The following is a 20,585-nucleotide window of genomic DNA, read 5'->3' as shown; positions in this document are numbered from 1 at the left end:
GATCCACCTTCCTCACCGCCTCGTCTGGATGCCGGACCGCAGTCTCCGTCTCCTCCGTGGGCCTGAGGGAGACTTGAAGCAGAAATATCTGCACGTGCACAGTAGGGGTCCGTCACGGCTGTAGAAGGGTCAGGGGGCCTGCGTTACATCGCCGGCGCGTGGGGAAGGGGCTCGTCCCTGTTCGGGCGCCATTATGTGGTAAATAAATAAATAATTACCGGTACTATTTTTCTATGCATTAACTAAAGAGGATAGCTCAATAAATAAGAGGCAGAATCCGGGGTATCTGAGTCATACGGGCTTTAATTAGATGGCTCGAGCCAATGGACCATCGGGTTCTATCACCTGCAAAGGTTCAGGAAGGGACAGACACAAGAAAAGGGGGAATGGCAGCTGCACCATCTCATTAACATCATACAGTATATATAGTAAAACAGTACAATTGCATTGAATACAGTAGGCGTAACAAGTGACAAACGAAAGATAAGAACATATGGGCGTAAAAAGAAGGCGTGCACAGGGCGTGCACGGAGAAATGTGATGTAAACGTCACAGAAGTGTCATAAGTGGGTGGATACATGGAGGGGGCTACCTGGGCAGCTGGAACCTTTAACCTACTGGTGCGCGCAAAACGGGCCATGACGTATAACTGGGGAGAGCTGGGGGCTCTGACTTCTGGTACTAGAAGAGGAGACTAGAGTCTGGGATGTCAGAACGACCTGTACCTATAGCATATCTGATATCTTGTGTTTGGAGTACATGTTGATAGAATCTAAAAGTCATCAGGGTAAAGGCTACTTGTCACTAAGGCTAGTGCATACATATATTTCCTCATGTATTGCGTGTGCTATGAATCTTCTATGGATACTAATTCAGTAATTCTCTTGCATGGAGACAGAAAGACTAGACTATAGATGAAGATGTTTATGCGGTTCGTTAGTTAGGAATGTGAAGCCGGGGAGCTGAACTGATAACTAGAGGCATAACATATTCTTGGCAGACAGGCAGGCAGGCCAGGCCGGGCACCGCGCTGCTTGGCAGGAAGTAAGTGAAGGGTCAGGGATGCGGGAGGGGCTGCATCGCTCCTCGGAGTGGTTTCAGGAGACTTGAGGCTCGAATCCGGTGTCCGGGCCCTGTGAGGCCTAGAAACGGGGACAACTCGATGATTTAACGTGCACAGTGTAAAGACGTTTGGCAACATAGGCCTAATACTTGTTGCTTTCAGGAGGGACTGGATAACTGGCATACTAACGTTGGACACAACTATAAAATGCGTCTTTATTCGGTCAAGGGGGCAAATATGCATATTAATCATGCACATATAACATACGATGGGGAACACGTAGGGACACATGACAGGGCAAAATTCAATTTTCTTGACCTTGACCATCACGTGGTTGCCAGGTCGGAGATCATGGGCCTCACCTTCAGATCTGTCAGGAAGAGCTTCTCAAACCTGTTGATGAATAAAAATCAAACTGTCGGTTAACTGTGCCAAGTAATCATTCATCAGAACACAAGGCACATCATGTATGGGGCGTGGCTTAGGAACTCCCCAAATATTCATCGGCCTTCCAAACACCACTTCATAGGGGGTAAGACCTGATCGTGAATGTGGTATCGATCTTATGGACAAAAATGCCAAAGGGAGTCCATCTGGCCATTTTAAAGACGTGGAAGCCAGTATTTTCGCCAACTTCAATTTTAAAGTAGCGTTGTACCTTTCCACTAATCCAGCTCCAACATGTGCCAGCCCATGTGCCATTTGAACTATAGGTTGTAAATAGGCTGCAGGCAATTTCCACTTATTCATTTCTTTGTTACGCCAACAGCCCTGATCGTCTAACATTTCTTCTTTAGACCATTTCTCAAGTTCTTCCACAGAGGCAGATCTCTGTATATCCAACACTTCCTCTCTAGCGTCATGCCAACGCTCAGCTTGTGATTTTACTACGTACATGGATGTAGTGCTCCGCTGCATCGCAGTCTCACGGGCTATGCGATCTGCAAGGCTATTGCCTTGTCCTATTTTATCAATGATTTTCTTGTGCGCGCTACACTTCATAATCGCAACTCTCTTTGGGTATGTAAGTGCAGTCAAGAGATTATGTACTAATTCTCCGTGCATTATCTGCATCCCGTGGGATGTAAGAAAGCCTCTTTCCTTCCAGAGTAGGCCAAAATCATGGACCACTCCAAAAGCATAGGGGCTATCGGTGTAGATGTTCACACACAAGTCAGTGCTAAGTTCACACGCTCGTGTCAAAGCTACTAGTTCAACTGCTTGAGCCGACTTCTGAGGTATGCGAGCTGTTTTCCACTACTGTCTCAAGCATGGTAATTGCATAAGCAGCTGAAGTTGTGCCATCTGGTAACTTCAAAGAGGATCCATCAACCCACAGTTCCCCATCTACATCTCGAAGGGGCGTATCTTGCAGATTGATGCGACTCTTTGTCTGTTCCTCAATAAGGAATATACAATCGTGAGGCTCCTTTGACTGAGACTGAGTCGCAGGATATGGCAACAAAGTGGCTGGGTTCAGTGTCGCGCACATCTTCAAGGTAATATGAGGTGCTAACAGTGTCAATTCGTATCCTGTCAGGCGAGCACTAGTTAAGTGTTGCGTCTTAGTCTGATTCTACTGCATGAGGTACTAGCACCAACAGTTTGTGTGACAAAACTATCCCTTCACTCTGACGTATGGACACAGCTGTCGCTGCAACTGAACGGAAGCACCCAGGCACTAACGAGCAACAGGATCGAGAACTGCAGAAAAATATGCACTGGGACGCTGCTTGTCACCGTGTGTCTGTACTAAAACTGACAATGCACACCCATTTTTCTCGTGTACATAAAGTGTAAAGCCTTCGTGTAATCTGGTGTGCCTAACACTGGTGCAGAGTAAAGAGCTTGTCTTAACTGACGAAAAGCATTGTGGCATTCATCTGTCCATGGAAGGGGGATTGAAGTGTTTTTAGTCAAAAGCGCTAGCAGGGGTTTAACAATGTGTGAAAAACCCAATATCCATTGCCTACAAAACGAAGTCAAACCAATGAATGCACGGACATCTTTCTGTGTGGAAGATACTGGTGTGTCTAATATTGCTTGAATGCGATCTGGTGTCAGTGCACGGCCCTCCTTAGACAGAAGGTGACCTAAGTAGGTTACCTTCGGTCTACAATATTGCAATTTCTTTCGTGATACTTTATGGTGGTGTGTAGCAAGAAAAGAAAGCAAAGACAAAGTACTTTTTTCTCACTGCTCAGGTGTATCAGCTGCCAACAAGATGTCATCAACATATTGTATGAGAGCAACTCCTTCAGACAAGGTAAAGGAATCGAGTTGGCGTTTTAAGGCTTGACTATAAATACTCGGACTCTCAGTGTACCCTTGAGGAACACTACAAAATCTGTATGATCGATTATTCAAAGTGAAACCGAACAAATATCGGCTATCAGGATGAATAGGAATCGAAAAAAAAGCATTCTTCAAATCGATTACAGAAAATGTAGTTGCTGTTGGAGGGAGCAGGGTAAGTAATGTCGGTATGTCAGAAACCACAAGGTACTGCGGTACTACAATCTTGTTGACGTCTCTCAAATCAATGATAAATCTGTAAATACTAGTGTCAGTATCTTTTTTCAAAATGGGAAGAATCGGACTATTGCAAACATTGTAAGAAACCTCTTTCACAACCCCCACTTTAATCAAATCATGTACAATGCGTGTGAGTGCTTCTTCTCCTTCTCGAGAAATTTTATACTCAGGCAGTCGTGGCAATGAAGCACCCTCCTTGACACTAATATGCACTGGCGGAATAACCATTTGTCCTACATCAGTGTCTGAAGTAGCCCATAAAGTACTAGGGAGGGAAGCTAATGCAATGTCCTCTTTAATAATACAGGATCTCTCAATCACAGGGTAGTTGTCATTCAAAATAACCCGTACTCCTTCCGGAGAACATCGTATCGTAGTCCTGAAATATTTGAGCATATCAAGACCCACAATATTATCTGGTGTGTTTGGAGAGAGCAAAAACGGACATGGAGCAACATGGAATGCAAGTGGTTGTGACAGTGGGCTATGGGAAGGTGTTCCATCGAAACCTATCGATGTAATAGTTGAGCCAGACAGGGGAGCCCTAGGAACCAAGGGTTTAGACAAGGCGCTACGAGTAGCTCCTGTATCAACCAGAAACTGATCAGTAGAACCCAAAACATGTGCTGTAACATAGGGACCCCTCTGATCTACTGGAAGTTCAACTGATTCCTTACCCCATCCTAGGCAATCCTATGCATAAGCAGAATCTTGAAAATCAGACGGCACATAGTCGGACATTTGATATTGGTTCCGTCTATCAAAAGTGTTAAACCCATCCTGTCCACGTGCATTAGCATCAAACTTAGCACGATAATTTGTGCTTCCTCTAGGCCCTGATTATCCTGAACGATTTCTCATTTGTCCCCGACTGACTGGACACTGCTGAGCACGCAGTACTGGACAATCAGAAAGCCAATGTCCAAATTTCTTGCAGTACGAACACTGATCAACAGACAAATTCAAACAAGTATAGGAAGGAAAGGACGAACCATAAGATCCACGTCCACCTCTATCATTACCTCTAGAAGGCGGGCCATAAGCTTGGGCCAACATAACCTTTGTTTTCAATTCTTTAGTCTTTTTATCCTCATTACGTTTAGCTTCTAATTCTTGTCGTTCATAATACTGAAACAAATCCAATGGGGTACATTATTCCTACACTCGACTGTCGCACTGCGGTAGAGGAAATCTTTCCTTTGTAAAACTCTTCATGATTACGTCATTTTTATCAATTCATCAATATTAATCCAACATTTTAACTCGTGCATCTTCCTTAATTACTTTATCTTATTTTCAGTTAAACCCCTGACGAAGAATTTATACAATTCGAAATGCATTGGGAGCATGTTGATTTCATAAAACCACTTTTGAAACATGTTTGTCCTCACATGCCTCCGTTAAAGCCTGGATTGGCAACGCTTGGTGTTTGAAAATGATGAATAAAGAATTCAAAATACAAACATGCTGTCTCCATAGTGGCGTAATTAAGGAAGATGCACGAGTTAAAATGTTGGATTAATATTGATGAATTGATAAAAATGACGTAATCATGAAGAGTTTTACAAAGGAAAGATTTCCTCTACCGCAGTGCGACAGTCGAGTGCAGGAATAATGTACCCCATTGGATTTGTTTCTAACTGAACCGTGATGAGGTTTTTCACGGTTTCTGTTTGCACGCACTTCATTACATGAACTGAAAAACTAAAGTAATTTACAAAGGGAAGGAGTGCAGTGGCTCAATTTTTGACTCTATATGCTTAGCAACATTATCACTTCAGAGCTTGCACCCCAAGGACTCAAGTTTACTTTCTAAAGGAACCACCATTACGGATGACAGAAACAATACATCTTCTTAAGTGGAATGACTCAAAAGCAACGATTAACAAAACCGATATAGGCTTGAGGAGGCAATTGAACTCTGCTGCTTGGACAGTTCGTTTTCATGAAATGTTTATTTACAAACACATTCTAAATAGGGCACGCGGATGTCTTGTTATTTTTGACATAAGCTTTCACATTTTGCTGGAGGCTTCAAAGGGGTGGATTTAATTCGGAGGGAGTATGTTTTTCTTTGACTGTGATGTGGAACACCATGGGAGATGAAGTTTATTGGGATGATACACAAAAAGGAGGGGTGGAGAGGAGTATAGCTGGATTGCTCACAGGTGGGAGATTTCTCTCTTTAAAAACGGCACGAGCGCGAGGGAAAATCACTAAGAGCACTTGTTATGTGGAAGGGAAGTGAAGTTATGCTGCTTGCAGTGGCGTAGAGAAGGTAAATTGTGTGAAGTGTGTTCTGTAGCTTAGTGGGACCTGTGCAGCTGGGAGGGAGTTGTGATTCATGGTGAATGACAATTTGGGAGATGGTAGGGTTCGAGAACAGAGGGAGAATCTTGGGCTAGTGCAAACATAAGTTGTTTTTCTGTTTAATGGAGGGTATAGTTAGAGTAATCAGTTTGAGTAAACTAATAATGGTCAAGCAGCCAGTATAATTGTGTCTTTATCTTATTTTCAGTTAAACCCCTGACGAAGAATTTATAGAATTCGAAATGCATTGGGAGCACGTTGATTTCATAAAACCACTTTTGAAACATGTTTGTCCTCACATGCCTCCGTTAAAGCCTGGATTGGCAACGCTTGTTGTTTGAAAATGATGAATACAGAATTCAAAATACAAACATGCTGTCTCCGTAGTGGCGTAATTAAGGAAGATGCACGAGTTAAAATGTTGGATTAATATTGATGAATTGATAAAAATGACGTAATCATGAAGAGTTTTACAAAGGAAAGATTTCCTCTACCGCAGTACAACAGTCGAGTGCAGGAATAATGTACCCCATTGGATTTGTTTCTAACTGAACCGTGATGAGGTGTTTCACGGTTTCTGTTCGCACGCACTTCATTACATGAACTGAAAAACTAAAGTAATTTACAAAGGGAAGGAGTGCAGTGGCTCAATTTTTGACTCTATATGTTCATAATACTGAGCCATAGTTAGAAGAGAAACCGGAGAAGAAGTAGTCCATGAACTCTCACTGGCCTTCAGGCGACTAGCTATTCCTGGCAAAAGGTTTGCGACATATTTATCGACAAACAGATGCCTACCCGTGTCATCTGTCAATGACTGGCCACTAAAATCGAGGAATGCTTCTTCAAAGCGTGTGAAGAAGTCAGAAACTGATTCATCTACCCTTTGCTTGCAAGACGCTAACACTGTCCAATCTATCTTTTTAGGGGGAATGTTCGTCTTTAACTTAACTAATATAGCTGCCGGAAGATTTAAAATTAACTGCCACGGTTTCTTTACAGGTTCTCTATCTTTATCTAACTGCTCTAAATCTTTCCACAATGCTCCAAATGTCGCACGATCATCAATTTTACGCACAGTTCTCCACATATCAGGCGGTAATATTAGTCCAAAAAACAAATCAATATCAGGCAAAGTCATAGTACAAGAGCTAATGGCACCCTCAACTTCCTCATCAAAGGCTGCTGAATTCTTTCGCAGATCAGGCAATGCATTTTTAAGGGCATAACATCTGCTGTATTCCAAGGAGTATAAACCCAATTATAAATAAAATAACCTTTTGCATCAATAGAAGTCTTATCATTTACTTGTACCCGTTCCTTTAGGAGGAACATATAAAGGCGCGGCTTCCCGCATGGGTTTCACATTAATTACAACCTTCTTATCTGTTTCTGTAGTAGAAGTTCGTGCCATGCTGATTTGGGATGTTTGTGCAGCTGCATCTGTTGCCTTTTTCTCCTCTCGCAAATGGGCTGCTTCAACACGCATTTTAACCAAGCGTCTGATAGTGTCAGCCACCTGGGAGAAGACAAAAAGACCTTCACGTAGTTGTTTACAATCAGCTGCTACATCATCGGGCTCCATTTCGACAGAATATTTTCTAAACCGTTCAATAACCTCTGCGACAAATGTATAAATAAAATATATTTGCTCCCTTTCCTGCTAATCTTTTATACTATCTAAAAGTTCAGAAGCAGTGGCAGTACTACGAACGGCTTTACGCGCAGCAGATCTAATCTGAGACGCACGTTCAGCAGATAACATCGAGCGAGTTTCTCTAGCTTTGTCCTTGTCTGTAGGAGAGTCCTTATCTGACTCATAAGGAGCAGAAGGAAGAGTATACGGAGGTGGACAACGATCTACTAAGAGAGAATCATCTTGGGGTTTATTAAGAATAGGATAAAGAGGTCTACGAACAGTGTATTGGCCATTTACCTGTAAATGACGCTCCATATCTTCCCTCTCTTTAATTTCTTTAATTTCCCTATTTTTCATTTCCAATGCTTTCGCATGAACGGTCTTACGTTCTTTTTCAATCAAGGCTTGCTCACGCTTCATTCGCTCACGCACTTCTTTCTCCCACATTCGCACACAGTCAAACACAAGTCCTTCTCTGTTTTGGAAGGACTTGTGTTAAGTGATCTACGATTGGAGCACATGCGGTAATTCGACCAAACCAAGTGCGATACCCAAACAATTCAGTGTTTTATTGGCTGTTGAGTTCACACGTGCGCTGGTGTATAGAAACATCGTGGGACCCTGTTCAGAGGTGAGTAGGTGATTTTCAATGGCCGTGCGTTGTGTGGTCTGGAGCCTGCAGTGTTTTCTCCTGTGGAAGAATGACATAGTTAGTCCTGGTTCGGCCAGTATTGGTCAGGCCTGGTCATGACAGCCGATGTTCTCCAGTCTTTTATTTGTTCATATACGTGTAACGGTCGGAAGCGTGGAAATAGCGCGACATCTCCTATGTTGTGCCTCGGAGTCTTTCTATGGTGCCTAACCTCGTCATGGAAGTCGAGGAGATCGAGGCTTTCAGACACTTCGTACTACCACATATTTATGCCGATCAGTATTTTTATACTTTGCATTTTTCAGAAGCAATGCTGTGAAATAACAATTATTGGCGGCGAGTTGTGCGCACGCGATCGTGTGACAAAAAAGGAGCTGTGCATATTGCGCGCGTGCTTGTGCGCGCGATTGTAAGCTGGTCGCCAGGAAAGTAGCACTTTCCCAAGCAGCCTACTAAAGTCTCGCCCATACCAGCGCATGCGCTGCATCAGGCCGAGACCTAAAAAGAAGGAAAGCATGATCACTGAACTCTGTCAACTCGACTATGGAGGACTTAATAAATCTCTTAAAATTAGTCTGAATAATTGTAAAATCAGATGTCGAGGTAACTCCAGTAATTTGAAAGGTGGGGAGGGGTTTACCAGTCATGGGGTTACACAGGTTTATTATAACTAGGTCCCAAGTTAAGGAAAAATTTTTGAAATGTTTCCGTAGTTATGATGCATAAAATGGACTAGCAACAAATCATTTGTGTCAACTACCCCACAAATACATTGGTCCCAATTGGGGCTACAGTACACTTGAAAATCCCCAGCTCAAATAAAACAAATTGAACGTGTGTGGTAGGTTAACTGAGATTCCAATATTCCCGCAACTCAGCAGTCACCTGTGTAGGATTCTTAAAATTATTATAATAAAAATTCATCTGTAACAAATCAATTTTCCTAGAACCTTCAGCCAAGATAACATGAAAATGGGGTGAGATATTGATAAAGATCACCTTACCTAGGGTGAGAGTGTTTGCTATAATTCTGAGTAAGCCCCCCTTAGTCCTACCTGTTGCTGATGGAACTCCTGGCGTTACAAAGGAGCTGTAGCCTTTTACAGAGACAGACTGCTCTGTCCAATTTTCCTGAAAGCAGATATCAGAATTCGTAAACCCTTTATGCCAATTTTGATTATCCTTTTTGTTTTCATAACCTGCTAAATTCCTAGAGAGAAGCTTTATATCACTTAGGGACTCCTGCGACCAAATCGCTGTCGTTACTTGTGAGAAGGATGATGGAGGGTCAATTGGTAAGGATGTAATACTGCTTAGTGAACCTAAAACGACCAACTGAACCCTCTCCACGGGTACCAAACCAGAAACCGTTTGATAATCGTTATAAAGAACAGACTGAGGAGGCAAATGATTTAGTGGAGAGATCAGTCAATCACATGCCTCCATATCTTCCAACAATGAGTACCTATCTGATAGGGCAAGGGCATCAAAAGCCACCTGCACAGGCTTATGACCAGTTCCACCTAAATAAAGGCCCTGAGTGAGTAAGGTGGAACTACGTACTGGTGCCGACCTATGAAAAAAAGCGAGACTGCATAAATCTGAGATTGGAGTAAAGGGGCAACCCGTAAACTCCCTAATAGGTCTCTCACTAGCAATTCATTATCAAAGTTTAACCCCTTGGCTGCTGGGGCTATTCCCCTGCTGTGTGGGATGTGGGGGGATGCGCACAGCGCCCCGGTGCTCATGACGAGGTCAGCTCGTCATGAGCCACGGTGCCTTGGTGCTCATGACGAGCTGAGCTTGTCACGACCACACCCGTTTAATGGAACGATCAGCACAGCAGGGGTTATTAGCCCAGCGTGCGAGCATTCCACGGGCCATGGCGAGCTCAGCTCATCATGAGCACCGGAGCACCGTGGCTCATGACGAGCTGAGCTCGCCATGGGCATGGGAGGGGTTAAAATACCCTGTCATTATTGGTTGTTTTTACATCAGACCCAATTCATTGCGTTCTTCTGGCCATTATCAAATGATTTTGGATGAGATGACCTTGATTTGAGTTTTGAGTCATCCAGTGTTGAGCTTTGGCCATCAGCTGAAGTGAAGATTTTCTAAGATTAGGACGTAGTAAAGGCACGTTGACTAAAATTTGAACATAGTGACAAGCTGCAGGAAGGAAGTCCATGTATTGCTGATTTGGTCTGCTATGGGCCCGAGTAGATGGGGGATTTACCTTAGCCTGTGGTCTTGATAAGTTATGTGATTGCCCCTTACCCTTCCCCTAGAATCTTGTATGGTCACCTGCGGTTGGCAACACCTAGGGACCAAATCTACATGGTCTGGACCTATAGGATCTCGTCCGGGGGCCAACTTATTTGCAACACAAGGATGACCAATAGAAGTAGAGGGCGATTTAGCTAACTCAGGATCATGTTTTCACAATTAAAATACAAATTATGACTTTCACAATTATAGTTTTAAAGAGTTTTACAGACATCCGAGGGGATGAACTTAAGTGCGATCTATATAATCTAAACGGGCATAGATCGGTTACAAAAGTTGTTTAAAGTTATCAAGAAGATCACACCAATATGAGGGAAATGTTTTCTCTGAATGTTGCTGGCCATTCATACATGTGGAACTCGCTGGCATAGCGACCTTTCCGATCTTCTTGGCAGAACCCTTGGAGGGTAGTATCGCATAACTTCTTTTCATTTACCATTTACGAAGGTAGCGTCAGTTGGTTTCCAACTAAACGTAGAGGCAGGCTGTGAATGTTATGGGGTTGGTACAGAGACTGCCAGCAATTCTGGAAGAGAAACCCCATATAGTTTCTTTATACCTCCCTTAGTTGAACAAACAACTAGATTAGATGACTGCCCTGCCCTTGACCCCAACAAAATTCTCTTTTCTGTAAGTGCGATTTATTTTGCTAAAGCCGATGTTGCCTTGGCCAGGAAGGTATCAGCTTTTTCTTGCCTATGGTGGGCCTGTAACGGGGGAGTATAGAAATTAAAGGGGGGGCCCAGTCCAGCCTCCTCCGGGCTCCTCCGGGCGTGGATGTGCCCGCCCTTGGCCCGGGCGAGTCCCATGCAGAGGTACCACGCTGCTGCCTTTATGTATCTCCGGGTGCCGGAAGAGTGATGCTTTGTGCGGTGGAGCCTGGGGCCTGTAGTTCGAGCCCTGGCTCTGCTCCGATGCGGCTCCCACAGCGGGACCTCGCTGCTGCCTTTAAGCGCCTCCGGGCGCGGGAAGAGTGACGCGGCATGCGGCGGATCCTCTGAGCTGTAGTCTGTGCCCCAGCCCTGCTCCGATGCATCCCCAGGGAATCTCTAATAGAGTGCTCTCCCTTGCACTCACTTCAGTTGTCCAACTTGAGCATAATTGGAGACTTACATCTTCATCTTAATCTAATCAACAATAAAGAAATCCAGGACTTTACTAATGACCTGGCCACTTTCCAATCAGCTCAGTTACAAAAAAATTCAGCTACTAGGCTGGCCATCTGCTGGGCCCTTTTTTTCCAACCTGGCCACCCTTCAAACTGCTCCCCCTATTCCAGTGACCTGATCAAACCATTATTTGGTGCCTTTGACCATTGATACACCTAGCGTCGAAAACAACATTACTGTTAACCCCACAATGAGAAAGTAGTGGCATAAACTGGACCCATCTGCCTTTTCAAGGTTTATCGAAAGGAGTGTGCCTCTATTAGACTCCAATAGAGAACAGGCAGAGACTTCCACCAAAGCATGGAAATCTTCTCTATTGTGAACAACCTGATTAAACCCACCTCCACTCCTGGATTAGCGGAAGCTTCTAACAGCCACTGCAGCAAGCTTGGTCAATGATCTTTATCTTTACTTTAACAGGGGTTAGAAAACAGTCAAACCTGTCTCTCTTGACACAGGAAACTACCACTCGCAATGGGCTCCCTTGGACCAATTGGCTCTACTTGACGCAGATTCTATTTCCACCTTAATGCGTCAAGTGAAATCTGGATCTGTGGCGACCCATTTAAACCTGATTATATTTAAAAATTTCAAGAGAGCGTCACACCCATATTTCTGGAATTAGCCAAACTTGCTGAGCACTGAAGAAGTATCAATATCATGGGAACACGCCAAGGTATTAACCCATTTCTCTTCTGTTGTTTCTGTCCAAGGATGAGGAGAAACATGTAAACAATCTCCTAACCAAAATATTAGAACCATATAAAATATTAGATTGTTCCCAAAATGGATTTAGATCATACTGCAACGAAATTGCTCTTTTAACAGTTACAGAATCCCTTTGCAGTACTGCAGATGCTGGCAAATCCCAAGCTCTGATACTCCTAGATTTAAGTGTGGCCTTCGACACTGTTTCACATGCAATAATATGAACACGCCTCACTGACCTGGGAGTACAGGGCAAAGGTCTGTCCTGGTTTACCTTCTTTTTAAAGGAGTGGTCTTTTAAAGCTATACCCCCCTTCGCCTCATTACAAAGAGGTCTGACTCCTGGTGTCCCTCGGGGTTCGGAACTCAGTCCTACCCTTTTTCGGTTTCGCCTGTCGAAAGCTGCGCAAGCAGCGTTTCACGCAGGCAAAAACTTTTGTGTAGAGTATGTGTGTGTAGTCCCGCCCCTCTGTTCCATTGGCTAGCTCCATAAATGGAGGCTAGCCATTGGAACAGAGATCTGTCCGTCATAGCCGGAGCAGATTCGTGGGCATTCCCGAGAATTTTAGGCTTTTGCCCACGTCATGCGGCTGTGGGCGTGTTTTTTTTTTTAAGCTGTTTCCGCCATTTTGGACGTGTCGTTTTCAGGGGTGGGTTGCGCGATGTACCGCTGTCCGTTCCTGCCCCCCCTCCCGCTGTCCGTGTGCCCGTTTCTGCCCCCCTCCCGCTCTCCGTGTGCCCGTTCCCGCCCCCCCTCCCGCTGTCTGTTCCCGCCCCCCCTCCCGCTGTCACGGCACCTCGGCTTGTTGCTGAAGACTGCTGTAAAGCGGGTGACAACCGGCTTGTTAGAAGAGCAGACGCCTCATGTGCTTGTGAAGGCAGTGGGGTGCATTTATCACTGCGCCTCAATTGCTGCACTCCCATTCCTTGCCCCCCAGCCCCACTGAGCCGGGGCGTTCCCCGCCCATCAGCGCCCGTGGCCATTTCGCAGCCGCCAGTATGTTTAAAAAGTAAGTCAATCCCTACAATTTGATACGTGTGTACTGCACGTGATGTACTGTTCTTCTCAATTGCCTGTCTATGTATAGTGCATGCAGTCTGCCTTGTCTTAAAAGGTACAGCAAAAGTGTGTTTTTCTAACAGTGGGCATCGGCCTATTTGATAACCCGCATATGATTGGACGTCTGGCTGCTAGAAGAATAGTGTGTTTTGTGCGTCGGCTGTTTAGTGTATAGTAGTCAGCGTTTTACATTTTCAAAGCCGCAGGTTTGATGTCCGAAATAGAGCGTACATTTTCCCATTGACTTTGTACGGCGTATGGATTTTTTGAGGCGAGAGCGACAACAACTGCAAAAATAAAACCTATTTTGACCAGTATAGTCATTCACCGGATTATGATGCGTTGTCTAGTCATCTGGGATGGTGTATTTCATGCGCAGACTCTTGAGTTGCGCTTTCTATCAGTGGTGAAGGCTTTAATACATTGACTGTAGTCTGTAGATGTGATAAGTTCTACTAAAAGACCCTGGCACTGGTTCCCTTCATCTCAATATGTTGAATTTTGTGATGATGGATTACCCCATAAGGCGTAGATGTGATGGGCTTTAATCCACTGGCCCTGTTATTGGTTCATTTTAATGCACAAGTTCTAAGGGTTGTATGTTTTAGTGCATAGGCCAGTGCTGGAAATGTTTTTCGATATTTCATAAATTGGGGGGCAAGTTATGATAGCAGTAAGGCGGTTGAGTCTCGAGAGTCATGAAAAGTGTAGTATGACAGTCAATTTATAAAGATTTCTTTTGTTAAACTCTGCCGTAAATAATTTGTCGACAAGGTTAAGTGTGACAGTAAATCTGTTCTGGTTTATTTAATGGGTCACAAACGCGCAGCGTTTGAAAACGTCTTAGTTTTAAGGCACCTGTGTTGAGATCTTTGTGTGCCGAACCCTAGTGGTAATGCACTCGATGTAGAGATCTGGGCTTTGTAGAGTCACAGTTTTGACTCATAATGTAACAGTGTTAATGTGTCTACTGCAAAGTACAACCTCTGGCATGCAGATCACAGATTTGTATTTTATTTAGTTAGCTCAGTGGTTTACTGCTATTGAAGAGCTTTCGGTTTTTGAGTTAATAAATTATAGTTCGTCTAATAAAGCATAGTGTGCATTGTACCAGCATCATAGAGCTGCTTGCAAACTGAAAGACATAGGTTTAGAACCTTATTGTTTTTCTATACCTTTAATTATCCTAAGGTTTCTAAAAAGGTTTCCTTTGAAAAGTATATAAGCCTTATTAAATACAGACACCGCTAACCACTGTGTTATGATCTAAATCCTGACATTGTGTTTCTCAAGACCAGTCATTCTTAACACAGAATACTACCATAATGGGTGACATGTGACTTCTTGTAGTCTTGCGTAATGTTTTCTGTACATTGATTTACACACTTCTATTATTCATTCTCTGTATAATATATGTGTAGTGTAAAACACCCTGATACCCTACATTGGATTGAGGTGTGCTATTCAACAAATTAAAGTAAATGCTTTCTAAATGTTTTTTTATTTTTTATATATCTTTATTGACATTTGAAACTGCTGCACTGCTGGGAGTGTGCGCCTGCATTGTCTCCCTCTGTGCACTGCTGGGGGTGTGCGTCTGAATGCTGTATCGCTGTACGGCTGGGGTGTGCCCGCGTGATGTACCTCTGTGCAGTGCTGGGTATGTGTGTGCGCACCTGCATGCCATTCCTCTGTGCACTGCTAGGGATGCGTGCCTGCAAGCACTACCTATGTGCGCTGTTAGGATATGTGTATGCCTGCCTGCTCTGCCGCTGTGAACTGCTGGGGGATTGTGTCTGCATGCTGTACTTTTGTGCACTGCTGTGGGTGTACACCTGCATGCTGTACCTCTGTGTACATAGCTAATGGCTATGTAAATGACAATGCCATTTATTTATCTGTTTTCAAAACCAACACATAAATACACATTTTGTCATTTACAATGCCAATAGCTCTAACTTTTCCAAAGGCGAAACCATTGCATTGTAAATGCTTGTTAATATTCACATCAGACCTCTGGCAGAGGTAGTGAAATATTTTGGAATATCTCACTAGTGTCGTATGCTGATGACACTCAGCTAATTATTTCCCTCTCGGCAGAGTCGACTGGCTTTTGTAAAACAAAAAACTGTGTATCAGTGTTGACCAAACTTTTTTAAACTTAACTAAAAAAACAGAGATCCAAGGAGTACCCAGCCTTGCTGCCTGGATGCAATTTTACATGCCCTCCAGCACACTACGCTCCACCAATCTAAACCTGTCCCACATTCCTCATCACAGCAGAGCCAGACGGGAGGTTTCTCCTTCCATGTCTTAGCTCCGAACGAATCGAATTCTATGCCTCCTAACCTTAGAAAGATTCAATATCACATACTGTTCCGGAAACAGTGGGGGACCCAGCTCTTCTCCATCTGGGCTGACGATTTCGCCTCTCTGCCGCTGTGTTTCTTAGGATCCTTTTATGTCCCTTGATGATATTATCTGACACCTGGACCCTCATCTTCCCCTCAGAGCAGGAAGCCTTCAGGTATTGTGCTTTCAAAGGCTCTGCTCCCCTCTTGTAAAGGGTCAAAGTGGTAACACCCTTGCAGCCAGTGCCTTTATCAGCCGCAGTATTAGAATACAGTGCACAACAGTTCCCAGCCCAATAAAAGCCTGTACCAGACGCGAAATGGAACATGTACCTACATGTGCGCCTCTTCTGTTTATACCTCATAAGTATCTACCTGTGCACTTCCTCCGTTTTTATGTCCCGGGCAAGCTTCTCTAAAGACTCTTTTGATCCTTCTACTGCCAACCATGGCGTTTGTCTATCAGATCATTACCTGATGTCTGCTGAGTTCATCGAGTCACTCCGCTGCTTTAGCTGTCAATGAACCCTGCTGAGAGAGTACCCAGACGTAAGGGAGTATGGAAGGTGATGAACAGGGAGTAAGGTAAAGCTGATTTTAAGAAATTCCCAACGGTGTAAATGCTGCACTCACCTGAAAGCAATGGACATCTTGTCCCACTCTGCCAATGCTCCATCCACCGACTGAGAAGCATACTGGCATCAAACGGAAGACATTAAGTCAGATACCATAGTAAGGTAGAAAAAGACAAAAAAGCAGACACGTATTGACAGCAGAGATATCACAGGTATATTACTGGTTGTGATGGAATCTCTATAATAAATGCTGCAATCTTCCAACAAATGCTTGAAACATCCCTAGGAATCTGGCAAAGATAACTTAACAAACAGAAAAGTAAAGACAGGAGTTGGAACTTAAGCTGCTCCAGTGTGAACTGGAAAGTACTGTCAAGAAAAGTGTGAATGGAGCTACATTTGTTATATACTTCCTGAAGCGTTACCTTTATTATATACTTCCTGAAGCATTACCTTTATTATATACTTCCTGGAGCGTTACCATTATTATATACTTCATGGAGTGTTACATTTATTATATACTTCCTGGAGTGTTACCTTTATTATGTACTTCATGGAGCGTTACCATTATTATATACTTCCTGGAGCGTTACATTTATTATATACTTCCAGGAGCGTTACTTTTATTATTTACTTCCTAGAGCGTTACCTTTATTATATACTTCCTAGAGCGTTACCTTTATTATATACTTCCTGAAACATTACATTTATTATATACTTCCTGAAGAGTTTTCTTTGTCATGTAGTCTTGAAAGGGTTACTGCTGTTATGCAATTCCTGAAACTGAAGTGACAGCAGTACATTCTGATCCATCTCTTGTTACACAATCCCTTCTTCTTTAAATGAAATCTTAGCCATGTGCGTCTTCGTAAAGCTGTACCTTTAGCAAGTGGGCACTCCATATGTGCTCTTTCTGTACTAAGTTACTGTGTGAACACCGGAAAATCACCTCCTTTGATGAATTAAGTAAAATGAGACATGTTCAATAGAGCATTTAGTTAAAAATCTGTGTATGGTGAAATATCTCTTGGTAACTTTCATAAATGGTCATGACGAGATGTCTTTAACAACTAGTAAAATATTGTGTATTCACATTCTCTTACATTTCCATGTAGTGATTTTAAATCTCTTTACATCCAATAGGAAACCAGCCTTGAATGCACAAATGATCGTGAATAATGACAGTAATGGTGCAAATCTGAAAAAAAGTGGTTAGAAAAAAAAGAGCTCCAATATTTAGGAAAAGATCTGCATAAAGACTGAGGAACATGAACATAAACTGATAGATCCTGGAAGAGGCAGTCAAGAGCAACGCTGTGGATGTAAGAGTCTGAGCTGTGCACCTCCACGCAACAGGACTAAGAAATGACCTCTAGAAAGTTAAGGCAACAACACTGACAAACCACATCCTGTATTAACAGGCCTCCACCACCAGCTTTGATAATGTGTTTGGTATGAGGTGGATACAGCATTGCTCTGCTTCCTGTAATGATGGCAGACAACCATTCAGCACGCTAGGTGTATTGTAAACTCTTTCTGGCCAAACCACAGGAAAAAGAGAAAAGCACAAGGGAGTGGAGCCAGACAACTGAAGGGTAAAGGAAAGAGAGGGTCTCTGATCTACAACAGGCTGTCCCAATTTGCTTCGACCAGAGGGAAGACTGATCTTCACTCATAAACATGCAAAACCAATCCGCAATCTAAAGACATAACCACCTATAAAGAAGCTTTACTTGCCACAATTATAATATATGTAGTTGGTGAGTCTTGTATTTCATTGAGAAATCTAAAATCAACCATCCAAAATACCACATACATACAGGGAATGTGAGAATAACATAAGTGCTTTATCAACCATGCTATCTCCTCAGGAAACACAGTCATGGGATGTAGACAAATATAAACCCGACCCAGAGACACTAACCAAGAAAAAAAAAACATACACAAGCAGCAAGAGCTTTAGTTTATCATCACTACTAAAGAGCCATCAGCAACCACACACCGGAAAAACAACGTGCAATTGCAATGAATGTGTGAAGAGCTTTAGTCAGTTAGCACTCCTAAAAGATCACCAGCGAACACACATGGGGGAAAAACCGTACCATTGCACTGAATGTGTGAAGGCATTCAGTCAGTTATCACATCTTAAAAGACATCAACAAACACACACAGGAGAAAAGCCATATCATTGTAGTGAATGTGTGAAGAGCTTCAGTCAGTTATCACAACTCCAAGTTCATCAGCGAACACACACAGGGGAAAAACCATACCATTGCAGTGAATGTGTGAAGGCATTCAGTCAGTTATCAATTCTTCAAAGACATCAACAAACACACACAGGAGAAAAGCCATATCATTGTAGTGAATGTGTGAAGAGCTTCAGTCGGTTATCACACCTCCAAAGCCATCAGCAAACACACACTGGGGAAAAACCGTACCATTGCACTGAATGTGTGAACAGCTTTGGTCATTTATCACAACTCCAAAGACATCAGCGAACACACACTGGGGAAAAACCATACCATTGCACTGAATGTGTGAAGAGCTTCTGTCGGTTATCACACCTACAAAGACATCAGCGAACACATACAGGGGAAAAACCATACCATTGCAGTGAATGTGGAAGTAGTTTTAGTGATTCGTCAACTCTCAGGATTCATCAGCGAACACACAGGGGAAAAGTCATTAAGGAGCCGTAAATGTGTGAAGAGCTTCAGTCGGTTATCACACCTCCAAAGACATCAGCAAACACACACTGTGGAAAAACTGTACCATTGCACTGAATGTGTGAAGCGCTTCAGTCATTTATCACAACTCCAAAGACATCAGCGAACACACACTGGGGAAAAACCATACCATTGCAATGAATGTGTGAAGGGCTTCAGTAGGTTATTGGCCTACAAAAACATAAATGAACACACACTGGGGAAAAACCATACTATTGCAATGATTGTGGAAGTAGTTTTAGTGATTCCTCAAATCTCACGAGTCATCAGTGAACATACACAGGGGAAAAGCCATTCCAGTGCAGTGAATGTGTAAAGATCTGTAGTGGGTCATCAGAGCTACAAAAACATATTCGAGCACACACTGGGGAAAAACCATACCATTGCAATGAATGTGGAAGTAGTGTTAGTGATTCCTCAAATCTCAGAAGTCATCAGCGAACACAGACAGGGGAAAAGCCATTACAGTGTCGTGAATGTATGAAGAGCATTAGTCTGTTATCAAATTCTGCAGAGACCTCAGCGAACACAAGAAGGGAAAAAACAATCTGATTGCAATGAATGTGGAAATAGTTTTAGTTGTTCCTCTAAATTAAGGCATAATCAGCGAACACACACGGAGGAAAAAACGTTCAAGTGCAGTGATTGTGTTAAGGGCTGTAGTCAAATATCAGAAATACAAGGACATCAACGAACACACACAGGTGATAAACCCCTACCTCTGCAGTGATTGTGGAAGTAGTTTTAGTAGTTACTCAGCATTAAGAAACCATCAGCATACACACACTGGTGAAAACCCTACCAGTGTAGTGAATGAGGAAGTAGTTTTAGTGCCCCTACAACATTAAGAAATCTCCAGCGAATCCACTTAGGGGAAATGTCATTCAAGTGCACCACACAGACACAAACAGTTGAGAAACCATACCATTGTAGTGGATTTGGAAGTGTTGTTGGAAGAATTTTTAGCTGACTACAGTGGTAAAATCTATAAACACAACACAGATAAATAAGTTTAACAAGCACATACTGGAGAATATTTCTACTTGATTTTGGTGTTTGGTCATTTTGTGCAATAACTGGTTCAATGACAGCTGCTAGAGAACAACATCCAAAGGCACAAGAAGTCAAAGTAGAAAATTGTGACCTGTAACTGAGAGTTAATGCTTGCAGTGCACAACATTTACCTCCAAAGCACTGACTTGGGAGACTTGATGCTCATTTCACTCGTCACATGCATCTGTTAATGCACCCACCATAGTGGCACTTCCCCAGAGGTGTCCAATATCAAGCTGGACCCTTGGGAAATTTGCTGGCTCACCACTGAGTGTAAATGATTCTCGGCCAGATTAATTGTATATGAATATATTTTAGACCTTTCTTATTTACAGAGAATCAACCAACCAACTCCTAACTGGTGAAAGGACAGAATACGTGCATGATGGCAAAAGTATTGATCGCAGAGGGAGCTGACAAAAAGTTTAGTTCATAATACGTTTCTGAAAGCTTGACAG

At 43.1% G+C, this 20,585-nt stretch overlaps 1 pseudogene; it reads left to right on the top strand.

The window, feature by feature from the left end:
- Window positions 1-18,204: 18,204 nt before the first annotated feature.
- LOC144806509 (uncharacterized) lies at window positions 18,205-19,971 on the top strand (annotated as a pseudogene).
- Window positions 19,972-20,585: the final 614 nt, after the last annotated feature.

This window comes from Lissotriton helveticus (genome assembly GCF_964261635.1).
Source record: "Lissotriton helveticus chromosome 1_1 unlocalized genomic scaffold, aLisHel1.1 SUPER_1_unloc_8, whole genome shotgun sequence".
NCBI classification, from domain to species: domain Eukaryota; kingdom Metazoa; phylum Chordata; class Amphibia; order Caudata; family Salamandridae; genus Lissotriton; species Lissotriton helveticus.
Note: the sequence above shows the minus strand (reverse complement) of the source record. Positions and strands in the feature narration are given on the sequence as shown.